Here is a 23606-nt window from a genome sequence, read left to right as displayed (position 1 = left end):
ACCTTCCCCCACAGTCTTGATCTCCTGCATGTGGGCCGTTCAGGTGATCATCGAAGTGCTGCTTCCACCTTTTGATCACTTCACGATTGTCCGTCAGGATGCCCCCGTCCTTATCCCGGCACATTTCACGGTAAACAAAATAGCCGATTAACGAAACCGGGCGAGATAAATGCGTATGTTTCTATTTTTTGCAACATTTGCAACAGTTTCACTTGCAATATTCTCGTAAAATTCTATTAAAAAAGGTAGAAACTAGAAATGTACCGAATATTCGGTCGGCCGAATATTCGGCGCCGAATACCGCGAAAAAACCGTTAAGCCGAATATTCGGCTCACCGAATAGTTGAGCTAGGTATTCGGCCGAATACGCCGAATAGGCCGAATATTTTTTTTTTTTAATTTATTCAAGAACAGACTTGTCAAATTTTTCAACTGATGTTAGATAATTTATAGAATATCCAAATGTAATTTCGAAAAGGCTTCAAAGCAATAAAAAACTGTTGGTTTTAGTAAAACATTTTAGATGTTTCCGAGTATTCGAGTAGAATTCGAGAAAAGTAAAGTCTGACCGGGATTGCCACATATTTTTTTAAACTTTTCTGATTTTACCCGGGATTATCCAGATTTTTTGCAAAATCAAAATTTAAAAAAAAATCAAACGTCTCTTTGTAAATTTTTAAATTTTGTGTTACAAAACGATTTTTTAAAGTAAATTTATTCGTTAGATACGATTTGAACACTGCTGTTGTAATTCGATGAAAACATTATATTTCATGTAATTTTTTTATGTGTCTTCTTGTTTTTTTTTAAAATAATGCCTAATTTCTGTTCAGACTTTCTCTTTTTTTTTAGTAATGTTTATAAAAAAAATCTTTCAAACCCGGCCTTGGTGATACGTGCTGTAGAAAGTATAGTATAATTAAGGTTAAAGATCATCGTTCTTTTTGGCGTTCATCGAATTCGATTTAAAAAGCAATTTCAAATAGCTTGGTTTTGTCCCAGATTTCACTAGAACCCAATCTCTTTTGTGATAAGCGTCCTAGAAGCGATAAGTCATCTAACTTCCTTTCAGTTAATGGTGACATTTTGAAAATCTAAGAGAACTCCACTTTAAAAAGATCTGATACATCTGGTTGGGAAAAATAGACTTAGAAACGTGAAAGGCATTAAGATGGCAGAAATTAAAGATTTCTATTAGAAATAGAAGGAGAAATAGAAGTATTTCTATTGAAAACTCAACAGAATATTCGGCCGAATATTCGTTTGGCCGAATAGTAAAAAAGGTCAATATTCGGTATTCGGCCGTTCGCCGAATACCACTATTCGGTACATCTCTAGTAGAAACTGATGTTAAGTATACGTCAAAGCTGAAATTTTGGTGTAATTCTAGATATCACAAGTAATTTTCCATAAAACATAATTAGGAATTTACAGACCCGAATGACCTGAGTTGTTAAAAGGTCTCTAATAAATTATAATCATAATAATAGTTAGGGATGCTATATGGCTATATTAAATGGTAATATTTTGTTCAAAGCTTATTTTTATCAGATCAGTAATAAGCTCTTCTATTTTCACTATAAGTAAAGCTTGGTTCATTTAGCAATTTTCTTTTGCTGATAGCTAATTTCCTAGTTATCGGACATACACAGTTTTGACAGCAGTTTTTTGTTTGTAGAAAAAACTATCCGACCTATTTTTTCCAATTTTTAAATTAAAGCATTTGCTAGATATTTACGATGCACGAGAAAAAGAAAAATACATATTTTGCTCAGTTTCATTCAAAAACCATCATTATCTGGCAAAACCGTTACTTATTTCAAAAATTATTATGCGAGTGATTTTCGCAAACACTGTCCAAAATGTCCACAAAGTTCAAATCATGTGTTAGAGTAGGAGCATACGATCAGCAACTACGGTTAAGGGTCATCAGGGAAGTCAGTGCTCATACCAGAATTTTTAATTTTTAATAAGCGGAAAACTAAGTGTTGATAGCTGAAATGTCCCGAAAATTTTTCTTCGATGATCTAAAACTGTAGCCTAGCAGTCATTAAAATCTAACCTCAAACAATAAATTTTAGCTAGTTCTAGAGCTCGAGAGCTGTATAGCCGGCACCGAGGAAATGAAAGAACAGTTGATTGATGGACGACAAAACGAATAATGATTTGCCAAAACTCTGCCCCTTCGAACGAAAACGATTTTTTTTTCATGAATTATCTAAAATTACCTTTTTTTCTTTAACAGAAATCATTTCGATTTGGTTTTTAGATACACGCATTCGTAACTGTCCCAATTCTAAATGAACTAAGCTTTAATATTGAAATTAGAGCGTAGATTTTATTTTTCAATAATGAAATGTAAAAAAAACTATAGGTATGGCTAATCTATTATTTCTTGGTAGAGGCATTTTGATCTGCGTGATATGGGTATTCAAAACCTGTCTTGTATTTCTTTATCTTATCATTTATAACTTTGCTCAAAGATTCAATTTGTTGTTTTAAAGTCTGCTTCATTTAATATTGGAACAAATTCTTTTGCTCATTGTGGCGCTCCTAGTGGACGGATTTGGAACCTTTTTTCACCCACGTGTCGGGAAATTCATTACCTTTCACCATGTATTTATGTCATAACACCAAACGATAGCATTTTGTAAACAACCGCCATGGAAGCCGAACGGAGAGATCAAATTGTGCACAGTTTTCTTGAGAATCCATTGTTGTCGGCATCGAAGCTAGCTAAACAGCTTAAAATGCCCAGAAATATCGTATGGCGTGTTATCAAGCAGTACAAGGAAACATTGACGACGGCTCGGAAGCCGCATTCGAAGCGTCGGAGTGGAACTGTCGACCGGAAACTGCGTGGGAAAGTCATCAAGGCCGTCAAGAGGAATCCAAATCTTTCAGACCGCGATTTGGCCAATAAGTTCCAGGCCGCTCACAGTACGGTGTGACGAATTCGTCTCCGGGAAGGAATAAGGTCATTCCGAGCCAGCAAACAGCCAAATCGGACGCTGAAGCAGAACAATGTGGCCAGAATCCGTAATCGAAAGCTGTACGACCAAGTTCTGACCAAGTTCGACGGATGTATTCTGAAGGACGATGAGACCTACGTGAAGGCGGACTTTGGGCAAATCCCAGGTCAAAAATTTTATTTGGCGACGGCTCGGGGGGATGTACCTGCAAAATTTAAGTTCGTGTTTGCGGATAAATTCGCCCGCAAGTACATGATTTGGCAGGGGATATGCAGTTGTGGACAGAAAACCAAAGTCTTTCTCACTGACAAGACAATGACATCAGAAGTCTACAAAAAAGAGTGCCTACAGAAACGGATTCTGCCGTTTATTCGTGCCCACGACCGTCCAGTAATGTTTTGGCCGGACCTCGCAAGCTGCCATTACAGCAAAACGGTTATGGAATGGTACGCAACGAACGGGGTCAGCGTAATACCGAAGGACCTCAACCCCCCAAACTGCCCCCAGTTCCGGCCGATAGAGAAATACTGGGCAATCACGAAGCGGAGGCTTAAGGCAAAGGGAAAACTTGTTAGGAACATGACTCAAATGAAGAACTGGTGGAATCAAATCGCCAAAACGGTGGACGAAAAGGGTGTGCGCCGCCTAATGTGCCGTATTACGGGAAAAGTACGAGAATTTCTTCGAAACAGCAATGAATAATTTTTTAAATTTTTTTTGATGAAAGAGTAAAGAAAATGCTACATTTGTATGAAAAACAAATTATGAATTCGTTAATAAATGAGTGAACTACACGCAATTGTTTGTGTTCCAATATTAAATGAAGCAGACTTTACTGATTTCTAGATGAATTTGAAAGAAAAACTATCAACATATTTGTTTACATATTCTGAACGCAAGATTATTAAAGTTCAATATATTTCAAAATTTTGTTCAAACATTTTGTATGAATTTTTAATTTTTTTTTAACTTCTTTTAATAATTAATTTATTCTATGCCATTTCGTCAATCCAATGTACCCGAAAAGCGCATTTAGGAACACTTTCCCCTACATCTCTATTATATAACCACGATGGGTAGCAGAATGAGCTGTGTTTTATACTATTGAACCAATTTTTCGATAATGATTTTAAAAAAGTCTCCAAAAATTTGAGTAACTATTCAAAACATGACCAAGATAAGGTTGCTTCTCTCTGGAGCCACCATTTAATCATAAAACCCGCTTTGAATTGTAAAATCTGTTAGCTTATAAACCCGAAAATAAGTTTCCATTTTAGGATACAGAACCATAAATATATTTTTAATGCTGCCTAACATGTGCTCAAAAGCTGTATCCACGTGTAATGTGCAGCTTGTCGAGACTTTCTAAAACTGAATATAACTTTGATCCATACAACACAGTATGCTGATAAGCTTAATTTAAACTTCATAATAAAGGACAGTTTGTTCACAATTTGCAGAGCGTTAATAATTTCTTATTATTGCATTTGGTGTTTTCACCCTTTTCAAATTTCAATATTGTCGCCCATGAGAGATTGCAGCTCTCTGGAGCCACTTTTTCAAGACAATTTGTTGGGGATAAAAATTTGTTGTTTAAATGATTAGTTCTAGAGTAGAACAGTTTTATAATTTGGAATCCTTAGAGCATGTGGTAAAACTTGGACTCATTTTTCAAACATTTTTAGTAAAATGATCGAAACTAGAGCAAAAATTCATTCGATGGACGCCCTAGCACCTTTGAGATGGTTGCTGGCTGGCTGGCTGGCTGCTTGAAGTAGAAAACTGAAAACTGTGCACCGATCGTTCCAGGGGCGCTTTTCTGCGGTGTTATTTCTCGCATTCGGTGCTCCTTTTCTTTTCTTCCACACGATTCCGAGCTGCTGCTACCTACTTAGGTACACCTACTACACACCGTTCGATTCCCCGGAGGAATTTCGCTCCGGTGGCATTGCTATTGAAACTCGTGTGCAGCTCAAGACGACAGCTATTTGCTTACCGCGGGGCAAGTGCTCGCGCTTGAGCGACTCGTATGAAGCAGGAAGAATAAATAAACATGAGTAATTGATTGAACCGAGTGTTATCTTGACGTGATTGAGTCAAGTCTACCAGGAATAATAGTTTTTGGCAAGACAAAAAGCTAATAATGATTTTTATTTTTTGATCCCGAGCGAACTGGAGCATGAAAGCGTTTGTGAATGAAAAATAGCTTCTTGTTTTTGTAGGAAACAGGTTACTCTAGAGCTCACCAAGAGGTCACATGTACATTCTGAAACATTTGGAAATAATTGTTCGACAATTCGTGAAAAAATAACGTTATGGCTGTTATCAAATGAGTATTTTTTGATGGTTTCTAGAAGAGTGGCAGCTTTTATTTCTAAAAAATAGAACATGGATTTTATTTATGACAATATTAAGTAAGAAACCTTAATGAAATTGCGTTCCTCTAAAAAGATTTTGGTTCTAAATAGTTGACACTTTAAATCTTGGTTTAACGGTGCTTACATTAACCGATATATATTATTTTTTACAAGGGCACCGACACCACTTGTAAAAATCGTTATCACAGGTTAAATGTCCTGTCCTGTAATACGTCGTGTGTTAATTGTGTAGTGAAGTTCTTACGTTTGCATAAATTCGCTTGAAAATGAGTTATATACCATTTGCAAGTCAACTCTATCTCTACTGATACGGTTATACAAAACAGGTCCTGTCCTGGCCAATCTTCTTTCTCCGACTCTTGTTGAAACATTCTCTACTACCTACTTATCTTTTATCTTCTCCGTATCAATTTATTGAACTTTCAATCTTTCAATCTTTCAATTAGGGGGCCTGATTATGTAAACAAACTGTTGACTGTTGACGTGTCCAATAATTGGATTACAGCATGTTCAACATTAGTTCAGTATAAATGTTAAATTATTATGAAAAAGATTTTTTTTATAAAAGGGCTTAAGTAGTGGGAAAACAAGCGTGCGCAGATATCGATAGAAAGTTTTCAAATTGCAATTAAAAAAAATGTATTTTTTTAGTATAATTTATAACAAGGTTTTTAAATATAATAAAACCATTTCCAGTGTGATTTACAATGCTGCAGCTTAATCAGGGTTAATGAAAACAAAATACTCTACAATGCCACTAGTAGAAACCCAATCTGTCAGCTATCAATTCTCCAGTGCATTAGGTCCAATTAAGTTGTAAATTTGATTCGCCGATAAAACTGTCGACGACGGTGGCGAAAGTTGCAAAAAGCACAAATAATTAAGGCATCGAATACCGCCACGTTGAGGAAAAAAAACTTTCCCACGAAGCAAAAATGCATGTTATTGAAAAATAAATGATTGTAAAAAAGCTCCTTTCAACTTGCCAACATGAACCAGGAGCGATGTAAGTGCAGCGAAGATTTTCTCGCGTTGACCAAAGCAGTAGGAGGAAAAACGGATTCAGGATGACGGAACAAACGGAAAGAAATGTGGGAAAATAGGCTCGTAATGGCAGCCCGCGACCAAACCAACAGAACAGTGGCGGAAAATCAACGTCAAATATGGGTTAGTTATGGAAAGCTAACTAACCGTATTTCCACATGAGGCATTTATGCAAACTACACCATCAGTTCTAGTTTCCCTGAGCAGGAGTACCCGTATTTCACCACTATCATCACCACAAACCCAGCAGAGGAAGGTCATAAGTAAACAACGTCACACGACATCATACACGTACATACATGAGGGTCCATTTAGCTGTATGTGTGTGTGTATGTATGTGGACCGAACGGAAAAGTGATGATTCGTGGGCTTCCGACCGACCACGACCTCTCTTTCTCTTTGTATACTTATCTATAGGTAGGAGGGTATAGTTCCCAGGAACACGCTCGGTTTCGTCAGTTTTCAGCCAAGTCAGGCCATGCAGCCGATCCATGTGGCATTGTCATGGCCACTCACTTTGCCACTTTGATTTCTTCGCCCGGTGTGAAGCTTAACGTTAAGTGCCCTCGACAAACGATGAGGAGCAGCAGCTAGCAAGTACAGAATTAGGTATGGAGGAACCAGCATTGCTTTCCTGCTCGCTGGGCTGCTTGCTTGCAATGTTTTTTCAGCGACCTCCTCTTCTAAACGGATACGGCCAAACGAAAGATACAGACTACGTAGCGCAAATTGCCGCGAGGACACAGCTAGGGATTACAAAACGAAACGATGTTCATTCTAACTCCATATTTATTATGAAGTCGAACGAATGAATGCTTCAAAAGAAACGAAATGCGTTATTTAACTGGGCTGTGAGAAATCTTAAAATATGTTTTTCAGATTTGGAAATACCTAGGTATTGAAATGTTACATTTTTGTTGAACGCGGTAATAGTTCATTAGGTTATTTTTTTCTATAATAAAGCAGTTTTATTTTTTAGTTCGGGATAAGCACTTTATTATAGAATCAAAGGGAATTCGGTCAATGTGTACAATGAACGAATGGAAATTCTTATGAGAAACTCTAATCTTGATCAATCTTACACGTTGCAGGCCGAAATTGATAATTGACATGCCAGAAGGTCACCTCAATTAATTTTTACTAAAAGCTTCGATTATGACATACATTTCACTAGAAGGCCATTTCTCGATTAGAAATGTCAAGGGTCAATAAATGAAAAAACGCTTTGTTTGTTAGACACCAATATGGGCATGAAATACTTGCCAGCTTCTTAAAATAACCGATTTTAGCTAGCAGCAACCTTTAGAGCTTCTTGTCGCTCGGGATTGTCTGTCGTTCGGAAGAGGCCTTCATTTAGAACTCATAGGTGTCATAGTATGCCGCATGTCAAGGCAAACCCCGAAAAGTCCAAGGAAAATCTAAATAACGTAATGCCCAGAGCTTTAATGGAGTTTTTCTGTGACGTCACTAAAACGATTGTATCGAATTTTTTTTTAAGAAAGTGGCAGAAATTTCAAAGCAAAACACGTTTTGAAATTAAGATAAATTCCGATTTCGTTTTGATTCAGTTTTAAAGCCTCTATTTGATTACGTTATGGAGTTTGTTGGCCCTTTGAAGATTGCATTATACATTGTCTAATATTGCATAAATAAATGTAAGGTCATCTTATTGGTAAAACGTGCAAAACTGAAGAATATTTTAGCTTTAAATGGATCTAGTTGGTAGTTATTGAGTGTTCAACTGATTGTCATGATTTTTATCCAACCGGTATACCATATACATTTTTTGTTTTGATTGGTGACTCGATTTACTAAAATGCTAATAAAAACTTGCGGGTTTGTTAAAAATGTTGTATTTTGACTACTTTATTGTAATAAGAAGCTAACACTGAACTGACTTCAACATGGAGGACTTTAAACTAATTCTTAAGTTTGCAAATTTGTGTTGGGAAAATTCAATATTTTTTCGAACTTCGATAGTCTATTTTTTAGAAAAAAATATTACCAACTTCAACTTTTTTTTGTATCGATTTTGTAGCATAAGAGTCCTTTTAGAATACCATACTTTCAAGGTGGAAAATTTCTATCAGAACGGCAAGTTTTCTAGTAAATTAAGAGGTTTTTCGAGATTGTGACGTTGCCGTCTGTACCAATACTTGAGCAGGGCTGCTTTGGCACTACCTTATTTAAATATTCCTTGAGAAAAATCGGCAATTTTTGGCAATTGTTTTAGTTCATAGGTACCGTAAAACGGGGTAACTTTGATCACCGGGGTAATTTTGACCAACAATACATTTTTGCACATTATCATCAATAACTCAGTCTAAAGTTTGAATTTTTTAAAACTGTTTCCTACATTTGAAAGCCTATTTATTGAGTTTCAATTAGGCAAAATTTTGTTTGTATTTGATATTTTTTTTATATTAGTAAAAATTCAATTTCTAAATCCTAAAATATCTTTGTTTTCTAAGGTTCTCTAACAAACAGCTCTTCTGATGATACCAAAAAACATTTAGAAGCAAACGGGTTGTTGAAAGTGAAAGAACAACTTTTTTTCTTTGTTTATGTGTATTTAAAGTGCTATTTTTGTAGTCATTAAGTGATAAATTTTATATATTTAAAAAATAAGGACATATTCCAAAAGTAAGCCCGTATTGGAAAAATGGATAGGAACCCTCATATGGTTAACTTTGAAGAAAAAATGAAAATGGAAATAGTGGGAGGTTCTAGAGCAGTGGTTTTCAAACTTTTTTCACCCACCGCCCCCTTTTGCTAAATTTTCGAGCTCAACGCCCCCCTGGGAAAATTTAAAAAAAACTTTAAGAAAATTGATAATCTGGATCGTTGAAAACCCATTAGCTTTTGGCTTTATGTTGTTGTAAGACTTAATTCAAAATTTATTCAAATTTATATGATGCCCTAAAAGTCAAAGTGGTAGGTGTGGTAAACCTTAATAAGGGTAGTAGGGGGTATTATAAGTGTGAAAATGGTCGATTCCGATTTAATAATGTCATACGGTTCTTCATGTTTCAAACTATATTTCGTGATTTTTTAGATTGTTAGGATTTTATTTATGTACATATTGTTTCATTTGAAAGCTTAATGCAAATTTTTGAAAAAAATATATGGAAAATAACCAAATATAACATAAGCGTGTTTTCGCATAATTTGCTTTTATTCACTTGAACCCTTTTGGCTCCACGGGCCTAATATTGCTTCAAACCTCCAGTTAACACTCAATTCTATGTAATGTTTCCTAGACGTTTTGATATAAAATCATAAATCATAAATTTTGGTACACAAAATTGTATATCAAGCATGGATTATTGCATTATGGATAAAAACTAACTACTGTCAAGGCAGTGAAATAACGTGAAAAATAGTGTTATTTCTATATATCAGTATTTGAGTTCTGTTCAAAGTTATGCAGCATTCACGAAACTTACAGTTTTAATTAGATTCTAAAAACTGAATTCCAGCAATTTTCTTGATAACCGAATAGATTAAAAGTTTATCCATGGCAAATGGCGAATTTTTTTAATAAATTGAAATAAATAAGAACTTAAAATAAAAATTCTCTTACCTAAAAAATGTCCTACTTTCTTTACAAAAAAATCTACCACAGAATTTTTTCGAAGGTTTTTTCTTCTAAGCAGATCTTTTGAGACAATACATTTTAAAGGTTATCAAGCTCTCTAAAAGCTATTTAACATCGCGCCATCTAAAATTAATCCTTTTTATTATTACCCAAAATAGTCTTACAGAACAAGATCAACATGTTAAGCGGACATAAAATTTGCGACAATTTTCAAAAAAATCTTAAAGATACATTTAAAAAAATGAGATACTGGAACAAAAATTTGCTTGCAGCTCTGTGAAATTATGGATATTTTAGTCTTGAACCTGATGTTTAGCTCTGTAACGTAATTTCACTGTTAGCTATGCATCGAACTTATTCGTTGTTATTTCAAATAAACGTTGTTTCGTGATTTGTTAAAATGTAATCACGACCTCACCGCCCCCTGAGCCCTTCCAACGCCCCCCAAATTTCAAAATTAAGGTCATCGCCCCCTTAGAAGCTCTCAACGCCCCCAAGGGGGCGGTAGGGACCACTTTGAAAACCACTGTTCTAGAGGAATGTGTGAAGGTTAAATTTCAGTTGTATTTTGAATCTTAAACTATTTAGCAATTGTTATAATTTTTGCCCCTAAATGTATGCAGCATCATTGTCCTTTTTTCGATTATACATGTTTTTAAAAGAAAACGTTAAAAAGCAAGGTAAAATTGATAAACTACCATTTGTAAATATTATGAAGGTGTTTTGTATCCTGTATGATCAAGAAAACTCGCAAAAACCGTCTATAATAGAGACTGACCAATGTTACCCCAAAACATCAGATTCAAAACAGAACCGAAATCGATTTTTAAATCAAATTTAAAGTAGTCTAATAAATTTCTGCAACCATGTTTTACGTTCATATGAGTCCAGTACTGGTTTTAAAAATATGAAACATGCCGCATTCCCATTTACAGAAAAAATAATCGAAAAATATTGAAAAAAGTGATCAATATTACCCCGGATTACGGTACCTTTGTATGTTTTACGTAAAATGCATAAACAGCGAGATCAAGTGGTAATAAAAAAGTGGTTTTTCCTGATAAGGTTTTTTTCGTGTTTTCTCGATATTGGATGGGGACCCCTCTGCCTTTTCTTTGGCAGGAGGAACTTTGTGTACTAAAAATTATCTGAACATGTAAATGTCTGGATTTTAACAATATTTGATAAGATTCATTTGTCAATAGATTGAATTTTACGCTATTTATCGTATTTCATGATTATTTTATATGGCGGCCCTCTCTTCTTTGAGTGCGACGGACTCAAAACTCCACAGTTACTATTCTTTATTCAAAAACAACTGTATGCCGAATTTCACATCAATCGGTCCAGTAGTTTCTGAGTTCTTGAAGAATAAATGTACACATTTTTCCTATTTTGTAGAGAGAGCATGAGTTTTGTGCATTGTGAATGAGCTGCTAGTCCTAAGCACCATTCTTTTGGACCTTGAACAAAGCTGATGGCCTCGATCAATCACGGAGTAGCAACCATTGCATTGGCGAGGTAGAACTTGTTCTGCTTAGCCACGCCAGCGATCATGGAATTGGAAATGCGTAAGTTGAACAAAGCCTAATAAAACATGTTATCTGGAGTCTTTTTTTTTTTTGATTTTTTGTAGTAAAAGCATATCTACACAGCATTTCCAGTTCAATGATTTAAGGTGGATATGAGTAGTCAACCAAGCTAAGCTATTTTGTAGAGATTTGACAATTTTTAGTAAATTTTATACAACGATTAAACGCATTAATTAAAAAATATATACCCAGATTTTTGATATAGTAAAGATTGTAACATGAACTTTCGAATGCAATCAACGAAAACATTTTCGGCTAGCTGCATTTGGAATTATTGCTTAGCTTAGCTTAGCTTAGCTTGTTTGACTACTCATATCCACCTTAAATCATTAAGCTCGAAATGCTTGAATTAGTCTTCAAAAATACCATTTTTTTCATGGTTTTAATAAAAAATATAATATTAAATTGTATCGAATCATCCAATGCATTTAGAATTTCATGATCGCTGTCGTGGCTAAGTAGAACGAGTTCCACATCTTTTTTTTTTCTTTTTTTTTTGCCAGGAATTTACCACTAGGTGGCACGAGTTCCACATCGCCAATGGTTGCTACTCCGGGATTGATCGAGACCATCAATTTTGTACAAGGGCCAAAAGAATGCAGCTTGGGATTAGCAACTCATTCTCAATGCACAAAACTCATGCTCTCCCTTAAAAAAAAAGATCAATAACGGCGCCTTCCACGTCCTAGTAGTCAAAAAGGGGTGAAGGAAGGATTGTTAGTAAGATACTTTTTAGGATCAACCATAAATCTGTTATTTCAATTTTCTTCAAAAGCTTGTTTAGGAAGCTCTGGAGCAATGATAAGTCAGTATCACCAGCTATAGAAACCGTCTATACGTCTACGAATCTATATTCAAGTATCTCAGGAAGGGGTTTTTTTAGTAAGGGAGAGGTTTGGATCAGGAGCCATTTTTGGAAAATGGTACTATCTTTGGTTGACCTACACCTCCTATGCTCCTAGACATTTTCGTAAGGAAACTCCTAATAATATCTGCGAGGTGTTTTAATTGGAAAATTTAAAAAGAATTATGAATACTCAAACAGTTAGAAAAGCAACCATTCGAATTTCCTACAAGCTTGCTGTTTCACTCACTATAATCTCTAACACATCACTGATTCTCGAAACGGCTCTTGAACAGAATTAACAAATAAACACTAAAAAAAACATGGAATAAGAATCAAAAAGTTATAGATGATGCAATTGATGATAACATGTTGAATTTTGGGAAAGGTTTGCAGAAAGTTTAATACCTTTTGGTACTTATTTGAGGTAAGTATTTGAGCTCGCGAAGTAATAACATTGTTACTTTTCTAAATTAAATTTTAAAATAAGATCGCTAAAAAATTACGAGACAAAGATATGCATTAGGTACTGATTAAAAAAAAACTTTGTGAATTGTGCCTATATTGTCAAATTTTACTTTAAAAGTGTTTTTTTTTTATTTTTGTCAGTCAAATTTAGCAGTTTCATCGTAATAACGAATAAATTTTGTTAAAAAGTATCAGTAGCAGAATAAAAAAACATGATATAAAAATCGGTCAAGACAAACATCCCTGATTAACTCAAACGAATCGTTATATGCCAAAACGAAAACTTTAATTTAAATTAAAACTTTAAATCGGTTCGGAAAGTAAATCCGAATTGCAATGCTTCTCAAAGCACTTAATGTGCATCGCAAACCGCTGCAAAACAACATTTTCAAGTTCATAGAACTCGCTTTAAAATTGAATTTAAAAGAAAAAAAAATACTTAGCTTCGGTTTACTTGAATTTTTGCCAAAGAGGACGTTGCGAACTCGTCCGCAGTCGAGCCACACCCGGCCGGGGGAAAAACAATCTGCCTAGCTAGACTTATTCACTAGCTCTAGGAAATTCTGGGAAGAGCAGCATCGGAATTCGAGGGCCTTTAAGGTTAATCCATCTTCACTATTAGAGGAAACTGTTTAATTTAATTTTTCCCTTATTGAATTACATGGAAAAGAATTTTCCTACAACGATTTTGAACACGCCGAAAAAAAATTTACGTCTGATCCTACCAACGCCTACTGCACTTCCTAGCTGCATTTGGAATTATTGATGGTCTTATAAAGTCATTTTTCAACACATTGCCTGATAACTTCAAAAACAAAAACAAATTTGGATAATCTGTTTTCTACCAAAGATGCGCATTTTAACTATCTAAAATGTTGCTGAATAAATGATTTTAAAAAAATATCACCATGAAAAGATATCAAGAAAAGAATTATTGTTATAGGGCCACCATTTGTTCATGAAAACAAATTGTCGTAAAACATTCAGTTCAAGAGATAGATGTTTGGTGTCTACAATATTGAACAATAATGCAGGGCTTTATCTTATCACAGTTAGGAAATAATTTTCGGATCTTAGAAATCTTATGAACCACCCTAAAAATTTTCCTGTTAAAATGGCTGCCTATAGCTGTGGTAAAAGTTTGTCGAAGACATCAAATGCATCAAACATAAGGGGAAGACGCTAATATATTTTCCCGCTAAATTTCATTTCTGGACAGTGTTTATTGAGATATATGTACAGTACTGAATTTCAGTGTTTTGTGGCTTGAATTCCTTCCCGGTCCTTAATGTGTTAAGAAGAAAGACGCAGTAGTGTTAAACTGACACCCTAAGACTCATTAGGGACGCCACATCAGGTCTGGATAAGGATTTTATAATAAGAACAATATAAAGGGACCAAGATGAAATTAAATTTGGTTCAGTTGTTTCTGAGACAGAGAAGGCTAAATTTCGTTGTTTTCGGTTCTAAATAGATTGCTTCATGGTCCTTAATGTGTACACCAGAATATATCTGAAAATCATAAAGTACAACTTTGCCTTTTCGCATGCAAGCATTTCAATCACTTAAAATATTTATTTTTTTTGTAATCAAATTGTATTATTAGACATATTTTACAATATAACCCAAAAGTTATATTTTTCGTCATGTGAATTCAGAGTTAATTTTAACGCTTGCCAAACCCTGTCATTGATGAAGGGTTCCAACAGCAGCATTGAACTTGCTAGCTCGCCTGTGCAAATTCCCCGTGGGCCTTGGTTGAGATGGGCAGCCCACTCGTCATCGTCATCATCGTAGAGTGGGTGAAGAAAAAAGAACGAGAAAAAAAATCGACCCAAAAACTGGAGGAAACAGCTCCGTACACTCCAGCCAGGATGAAAGCTCACAATTTCAAAGAGAGCAAATAATTCATGAAACTACCAAGCTTTACGGTTGCCACTCACCCACACAATAATATGCATACGAAGAATAACAATCCACGCAGCCAGGATATGGAGATGGCCAAGCGCCAGCTAGTCCGCACCTATCCAAGTCAGTGTCCCAGTTGTCGGCGAAGGACTAACTAAACGGGATCCACGTGAAGGATCCGCCTCCCTCTATTCCGATTCGAAACCAACAGACCACCAGGCGATAGAACGGAACCGAGCAAGCAAAACGAACGAGAACTAGAAAAACAGGTTGCATGAACCCTCTTGGCGTGGGACAGACCGTTCAAAACAATTTCTGTTCGTCGCCGCTATTATTGCGAGGAGGTTAAATTTGGTGTGGGAAAAACGGGGAATTGCTGGAACTAGGTACTGGATACACTCGAAAAAAACGAAAATGGCTCGGAACAACAAACTAGTAGACCAGTGGGAAGATGATCAACGTGTATGTATGAGGTACACATATGTATGCGAAGACATGTTTTTCTCGAAACTTCAGAGAAAAATTGATCATTTAAAATTTTCCGAGGATTTCGAGTATCCAAAATGAGTATTCAAAGGGTTTTCAAACGGTTTTACGACATACGCAAGAAACAATTATTGCAACCAGTGACTTTATCTTTTCTTCACTTGTCGTAAGGCTTTTCAACAGTGATTTTCATTTACGCCATACGAATAACCTGAGCCTAGTGTCGAAAGGAGATTATGGACAAACTATCACTGTTTTCAATACTAACAACTAACACAAATCTTTAATTAATGAACTACAAACAACTCAAATTGAATGCTCCAACCTGTTTTTTTTTTTCATTTAAGATGTTCATCTTATTTTTAAAGTTGCAGTTAGTGATCTTTATATTTCTGTTCAATGACCCGATATCTATGGGAAAATCTAGAACAAAGCTACGCTGCATTTTAAGCGATAATTTTTAAAATTTACTATACTACCGCTATTCGCAAGACTGTCCCATAGTCATTTTCGTCATTTTTAAGGTTATTTCAAAAATCGTTTTTATACTGTGATTTCTTCAAAAGAGACTAACAAGTTTCATAACTTCATAGTTTCTAACATACAAGCACTGACATTTAGGGACCGTCCATTAATGATTTCACGCGTTAGGTGGGGAGGGAGGAGGTGGTTTCGATTTTTGTAACATGCGGGGAGGGGGGATCATCTTGAGCGTGACATCACATATATAATTACAAAAAAAAAGAAAACAGAAAAAAAATAACACATTATTTTATCCTAAATTCAATAAAATTATACTTGCACCATTCATTTAACCCTCATCCGCATTAGATTTCATTACCCTATTCAGCACTAGGAGTGTCAATTTGACACTCCAAGCTAAAATCGTCATAACTCTTTTTATTTCTAACCGATTACAATGACTTACAACTTATATCACTAAAATCTTTGTAATGTCAGTAAAGTATGTTTAGAACATTATATATCGCTAAAGCTTTTAGTTTTCTCGTAATTCAGCATGAAAGAAAAAAAATCCGAAAAAACATGCCTCAGGAAAACTGCTGTAATTCATATATTACACGTCCAAAAAAATATTTGCCTTATGCCATTGGAAGCTTAAGTTGATGTTTACATCATGAAGCCAAGAATTTTTTTTTAAATTTTTTTTAATGAAATGGTCACAAAAAGTTCAAAAAAGTGTTCTGCTGGATTGCTAGTAAAAACTGTTTGAGCGGTGGTAGAGCTTTTGTAAAAATATCATTACAAATTTTATTCTAGCTCTGATTATTTTGTTGTCTGTAGATTTTTGATGCAACAAAAATTGAATGTACTGGAATTTTTCTTTGCGCGATTTTTTCACAAGTTGAAATTTCATCTGTTTTTGTGGTCCACCGTCAGGTTGTACCCGGATTTTCAGTGCTTTTACTTTGTTTGGACCAATCAAAAGTATATTCATTGGAAAGCAAATCTAATCTACATTCTAGTAAGGTGCAACAATTCACGCTGTGAGATTTCGCAAAAATATGAAAATTATAAACGTATAATCTTTCCTGAATTTCTAGAACCACCAGTAGCGCGTCCAGCAAAACGTGTTTGTTTGCTCTCCGAGTAGGTACGTGGTGATTTAGGCAGAGAGCCAAGCCGACAGACGAAATAATGATGCGTGTCGTGACTGGCAAACGCGAACTACTATCAATAGAAAATTTCCAACCAAGAAAAGTTCGACACGCAAATTTGAAAATTTCCAGTAAATTCAATTTTGGTTGCATAAAAAATCTAAAGACAGCAAAATGTCAGAACTAGAATAAAATTTTTAATGATATTTTTACAAAAGCTCTACCACCGCTCAAACAGTTTTTACTAGCAATCTAATGAAAAGTAGGTTTTTCAGACCACTTTTTTGAACTTTTTGTGACCATTTCATTAAAAGAAAAATTAAAAATATTTCTTGGCTTGATGATGTAGGCATTAACTTCAGCTTTCATATGCATAAGGCAAATAGTTTTTTGGACGTGTAATATATGAACTACTGCAGTTTTCCTGAGGGCATGTTTTTTCGGATTTTTTTTTCTTTCATGCTGAATATCGAGAAAACTAGTAGCTTTAGCTTTATATAATATTCTAAACATATTTTACTGACATTACAAGGTTTCTATTGATATAAGTTTTATATGAAATTCATAATAATTCAAACGACTTAAATAGATTTTACTTTTGGAGTGTCAAAATGACACTCTAAGTCGAAAAAGGGAGTTTTTTTTTGTCCATTAATAGGGGAGATTGGGGATACTTGATCCCCTTTTCTTATTTTTTTTATATCTTTTTGGAAAAATTTAGCAACTCGACGTCTTTTGCATTTCCTGACAGCGTGCAATTTCAAGTTTATATGCTCCAAAAGTTGGAACGCTAGATGAACCCGTAGATGAACTAGAAGCATTTTCGTGGGAGTAAAAATATTGCGATATTTTTTAAGGGGGGGTAGGGTCTAACGAGTATAAAAAAACACCATTTTCACGATTTTTTTCTAGAGCTATCGTTCAAACAAATGTATTCAAATTTTTTGCATTATACAAAGCATTGTTAAAAGAACATTTAGTAATTTTTTCGTAGAAAAATATTGAAAAATGAGCCGGTGACGGAGCACTTTCGAGGATGCCTTTTAGAAAACAGGATTTGCGGTGGACACTGTATCTCAGCACAGAATCATCTGAAGTCAAAAAATCAGAGCAAAATATTTTTAATAGATGTTTTTCTGGACCCCAACGTTTTTATTTAACTTAAAAATATTTTTATGAAATTTTTGTGACTGTTTGAAGTAAAAACTACGATTTTTCACTTAAAAATCCGCCATTTTTCACCTGTAAAATCTCCCCAAAGTAAAAAAATCAAAAAAGAAAAACGTTGGGGTCTGGTATTTTATATGTAGAAAATATGTTCAAATTTGAAAAGAATCGGATAAGTAGTTTTCAAATGACGATGTCCACGGACTTTAAAAATGTGCTTTCGAGAAAAACGCGTTTGAAGTTTCTGCTCTTGCTTTCTTGCAGTATTAGATAGGAGGAGATAAAGGCCTATAACTTCTACAGTTTTGCTTCAATTGACTTGAAAATTTGACACAAAATTCTTGAAATGTTTTACAATAAGAAAATAAAAAAATAAAAAAATCGATTTTTTTAAAGTGTTAGACCCTACCCCCCCTTAAGTAAAGGGAGATTTTATCCTTTATTGAAGGAGACTTCTTCCTTCATTCCGGGGGCCCTAGTCCTTGAAAAAAATCAAACAAAATTTCAAAAAAGAATGTCAATTGACTATTGACTATGTTTGTCATGTTTTTTATCATTTCACAATTTATAAATGTCAGAAGAAGAAAATTCCAAAACTACCGTCAAACGGGGCATAACGGAACAGCGGGGTTGGATGCAACATTAATATAACACCACACTGAATCAATTTTTAATTTAATGGATTGCAATAAAGTTATTTTTTGATGATTACTTAATGTTGATGGCATAATTTCTCGCAACTTAAGCTAGTTTTTTTTAAGTTTTTTATTATTATATAAATCGAGCAATAAATGTACAAATTTTAACATTTTTCCATGTCGTAAAAAACTTTACTCAGTATGACGGATTGGCTTGATCATAATACGCATATTTTCTGATTAGGCTTGTAGAATTTTTCGTAGTATTCTTTAACCCCTGAATGTATGCAGCATCCTCAGTTTTAGAAAAAAATGTGAAAATTTGTTTTTACAGACCAAAAAAATTACTGCAATTGGTGTTTTCATGCGTAATGGGCTTTAATGCAACGCAAATATATTTAAAAACTATAAATTTTTATACGTGTTCACAAGATTTTTCATTTCAATTTTTTTGCATCACAGCATGCGAAAATACAACACATGTTGTAAAAAAACTTGAAGGCGACAGATCTTGAAAATCTTTTTACATGGCAAAATTTTCAAAATGTGCTAAAAGTGTCAAAATTTCTACCACTTTTTCCCAACACCAGTGAACTTTCTCTTAGAAGGCGTTGTCGAGGTGAAAATCCATTTTTTGAAGTTGAAGAAGTTTGTCATTGTGAAATTTTGAGTTTTACTTGGGATAAAAGGATATATCATAGTAATCATTAATTGAATATTTCATTGTATGTGCCCGGCCCAATTTTTCGTTTATTTCATCCACTTGCAGCAGTTGACATCGTTGAAAGATGCGCTGCAAGAGGACACACACTTCCTACTTCAACAATTGATGAGTTTGTTCCATGCTCCTCCTTATTCATTTATTCTGAACTGATGTTCCAATCCGGGAGTTACCTGAGAATTCTCAAAATTGAAAAATCCTTTAATACCGGTCATTGATTTATAAAGAGACGTGAAGTGATCCCCCGCATTTTGTGGGCAGCACAGGGGAGTTTTTTTCTATTGCAACCTACTTTTTCATCTAAAGGAGTACAATTTCGGAAACATTTTCGGGTTTTATTTATATAGATGTGTTTAAATTACTATTATGTTTTTAAATCAAGTGAATTTGTCGTACAAAAAAGGATTCTTCAAATTGTATTGCGCCTTGGAACCTGATTGTGTGTTCATATGTTGGTTTTATAAATCATGTTCATATGCTCGTTTTATAAATCATGTTCCAGCAGAGGTCGGCATTAAATCGCTATTCGCTAGTAAGTCCGCTACATTTATGTTTGTTTATTTATTTTAAAACTTTATATTTGGAAAACTTACGGCTCAAAAAACTTCATCACTTTAGAGAAAATAATATTTAATCAGCATTCCTGCTTGAACAATTGCACCTAGTGGAGTTTGTTTATCCGTTTTTTCAACAGAAATCCCGTAATAAAATAAATTTGTCAACAAAAAAGTAGCGGACTAATTAGCGATTAGCGATTTTACGCCAGACACTAGAAAAAAAACATGTAACGGTATTTCTCCTTGGCTGATTACTTGTGGTGAAGTTTGTCTATCTGCTAGTACAAAAGTTCGGTGAAAAAATAAATGAAAACGATAATTATGTAACAAAAAGCAGACAAATTAGCGATTAGCGCTTTAATGCCGAACACTATGTCCCAGGTTTAAAATTTGCGAAATTCACAAAAGTTTTCTTGTTGAAGGTAAATAAGAAGTAAGTTTTTTAATAATACGGTTTTTTTTCTTCTTCGTTATGATTCGTTGACGACACATTTGGTTTGTTTGGGTTACTGTGTCAGTCATGGATGTTTGGTGAAAGTCACGAACTGATTATATCGGTGTTCAAAACTTTCTCCTGCAAAATCTTTTGGAAGAGTTAATTTCAAAAGATTTTGAGATGGTAGTATTATTCTCTCTGTTCTTCCAATATTTTTTTTTTCAAGAGCGAGTATAGGCGCTATATCCAAAGTCATGTGGTTTGTTTAAACGTTTAATACAGATATGATACAATTACAATTTATCAATTGATTCAATTTACATCGCAATGTTTTGGATTTCTGTAAAGAAAAACTTCATTTCCATCTTCAGAAGAACGAACTCACAAGGGCCACCACCAAGAAGCTCAGTTAATTTTAGCAAATGTGGAAACGTATGGTACTGTTGTCCACGTTTCTTCCTCTCTTGGTTCCAATTGTCTCTGCGTCCAATACTGCACAGTGGGCCCGGCCAAGTTAAGAGTGGTAGTAAATGTACTTTTACTGCTCACCGGGATGCTGACCAGATCTGGCTGTGTATGTATCATAAGCATAAGCATAAGCATTAGATTGCTTCCTGGTCCTTAATATGTAATCTTTAAAAAAAACTCAGTTTTGTTCAGTGATTATTTTTATTCAGTGATAATTTGAGACTCTTCCCTTCCGAGTAGGGAGATAGGAAGGAGCTATGGGGGCTTTCTTACAGTTTTTCTCATAACTCATAACTATTCAAGCAAATGGAGCAAAATTGATTTTGGTGCGAGAAATGATTCTGTGAATATTTGACACCCATCCCTTCTTCCAGTGGGGAGATAGATAGAGGGAAGGAGGACGAACAATTTGTTGCATAGCTGGAAAACTAATTGAGCAAACGGAACCACAATGTTCATGAGAGGGTACTTGTTACGAGGAATGTTTCTATGATTATTTGAGACTCCTGCCTCCTTCCAATGGAGGGCTTCCATACATTTTTTGGTATAACTGAAGAACAAATCGAGCAAAGGTAACAAAATATGGCATGGTTTGGTATTAGGATGCGATAAATGATTCCCTGAATCTTTTGTGTCCCTCTTCCCATTTATTGAGAAGGGAGGGGAGCAGTGAAAATTTTTTACATAACTTGAAAACTATTCAAGCAAATGAAACCAAATTTGGCATGGGGGAGTTTTTGAATTCGAGAAATATTTTTATGATTATATGAGACTGTTCCTTCTTCAATTGGAAAGATAGGAAGGAAGGAGGGAGGGGAGCTCCAATACAACTTTTAACACAATATGAGAACTTATCTAAGAAATGGAACCACGAGAAATGGTCCTTTTATTATTGGAGAGACCCCCTTCTTCCAATGAGTACATAAGAAGGGGGAGGGGCCCTAAAACAATTTATTTAGAATTACTTGAGAATCAATCAAGCGAACAGAATTAAATTTTTCTTGGAAAGGTATATCTAAGTTTCTATTTTCCTAAGATTGTAGAGAGGAGATGGAAGGGAAAGAAGGGGTTCCATATAATTTTAATGTATTACTTCAGTACTCATCAACCAATGGTACCACATTTGATATGAGAGGGTTTTTAGGAACGAAACAATGAGTACGATTTTTAGAAATGCCTACCTCTATTAAGGAGTAGGGGGTGGAAAGAAGGAAGAAGGGGGAGCTCTCACAAGTAGGAAAGGAGACAATATTTAATTTGGCATGAATCGAAAACTTACCAACAAATGGAGCCAAATGCGGCATATGAAGTTTTTAAGATACTAACATTGTTTTATGGAAGTTCATGAGCCTTCCCCACTTTGGAAGAGAGGGGGTGGAAAATCCATACCAATAAAACATACATTTTATTAATTGTTCTTTAATGAAACTTACAATACTTACTCAACAAAAAAAATCAGATTTTGAAAAACAAATTTAAAGATCAAGTTTTTCTTTATAAAGTGAAATTATCTTTGTATTACATTTTTTGTATCCTTTCCTTTTTTTACAAACTCTATCTATTTTTTAGATATAGCAAAGTACACCGGGTCAGCTAGTCACCTCTAAATATTACATACCCTTCAACTATTGATACCGGTAATCACTGGTCACATTCTGCTACCATGAGACGATAAACGTTCTTTTTTCTTATTCCGATTTGATGGTGGGACTAATTTGTTGAATATATTTCTCTGTCTGGATGATGGTTTTATGTAACAGTTGTGAGCAACACTCTGAGACCTCTTGCACTCACAAATTAGATGTATTTGTGTACGTAGGCATACATAGACACTGCTACAACAGTATGGAGATAGGGACCATTTTGTAATCTTATTTTTATCACTGCTGCAATGAGATACCAGGTCGAATCTACCCCACTTTAACGATTGTATTTAGCACTTCACATTTCAATTTTTCTAAATGCATTTTTGCAGATTATGATTTCTAGTTTTTCTGATAATCACCTCACACCCACAAAGCTCCGAATGCCATCCGTTTTACTTCCTAGTCGAAACAACCCCTAAAATTGTCACACTCGAAACTCGAAAGGAGTATCAACTTTTCCACATCCAATCCCACCAACGCCCCATGCAACGGGTGGGTGGCAATCAGATTGGTTAACCGATGGCAAACTGATTTTGATCCGCAATCGGCGTCGGACACGTCCTGCAGAGTCGAGATCTCAAAATAAACTGACTGGAATCCTCCAGACTCAGGGGAACCATCGAGGCATCACCTGCTGCATTCATCTCTTTCGTGGTTCATCCTCTCGTTCGTTGGAACTCATAATCTACCCACAGGACCTGATGCCAGGACATGCGCCTTCCGGTCAAAACAAACGGGAGAGAGCTACTGATAGCACACATAGGCAGTACGAGACCCCCAACGGATATTTCAACGGGAGTTCCCTGTCAGGGAAACATGTGATTTTGAAAAGCATGGTAAACTGTAATGAAACGTACACAACACATTTACCAACACGTGCTCTGTTTACTTTTAGTAATCCCCTTAAAAGGTATTGTAACCAAACTGCACGTAGAAAACACACAGTTTTCAACATTAATACCTTTAGAATGGGACATTGTTGGCCGTGATTTATTATTGCTTATTGTTTATATATCAACGGATCACGTATTGATCCTAATGATTAGACTTAAAAGTAACTATAATAT

At 35.0% G+C, this 23606-nt stretch overlaps 1 protein-coding gene across 3 annotated transcripts in view; it reads right to left on the bottom strand.

Annotated features, from left to right (window-relative positions):
* Positions 1-23108, bottom strand: part of LOC129750105 (gamma-aminobutyric acid type B receptor subunit 1) — a 349408-nt gene extending 326300 nt beyond the window's left edge. The window contains exon 1 of one of the 3 annotated variants that reach the window (XM_055745326.1): positions 22512-23108. The gene's annotated coding sequence lies outside the window, so the exon portion shown is untranslated. The remainder of the gene's footprint in view (positions 1-22511) is intronic. The other 2 variants (XM_055745327.1, XM_055745328.1) reach the window with 2 other exon arrangements.
* Positions 23109-23606: the final 498 nt, after the last annotated feature.

Source organism: Uranotaenia lowii, chromosome 2, assembly GCF_029784155.1.
Source record: "Uranotaenia lowii strain MFRU-FL chromosome 2, ASM2978415v1, whole genome shotgun sequence".
Lineage (NCBI taxonomy): Eukaryota > Metazoa > Arthropoda > Insecta > Diptera > Culicidae > Uranotaenia > Uranotaenia lowii.
The sequence above is the reverse complement of the archived record's forward strand: the minus strand, read 5'-3'. Positions and strand labels throughout refer to the sequence as shown.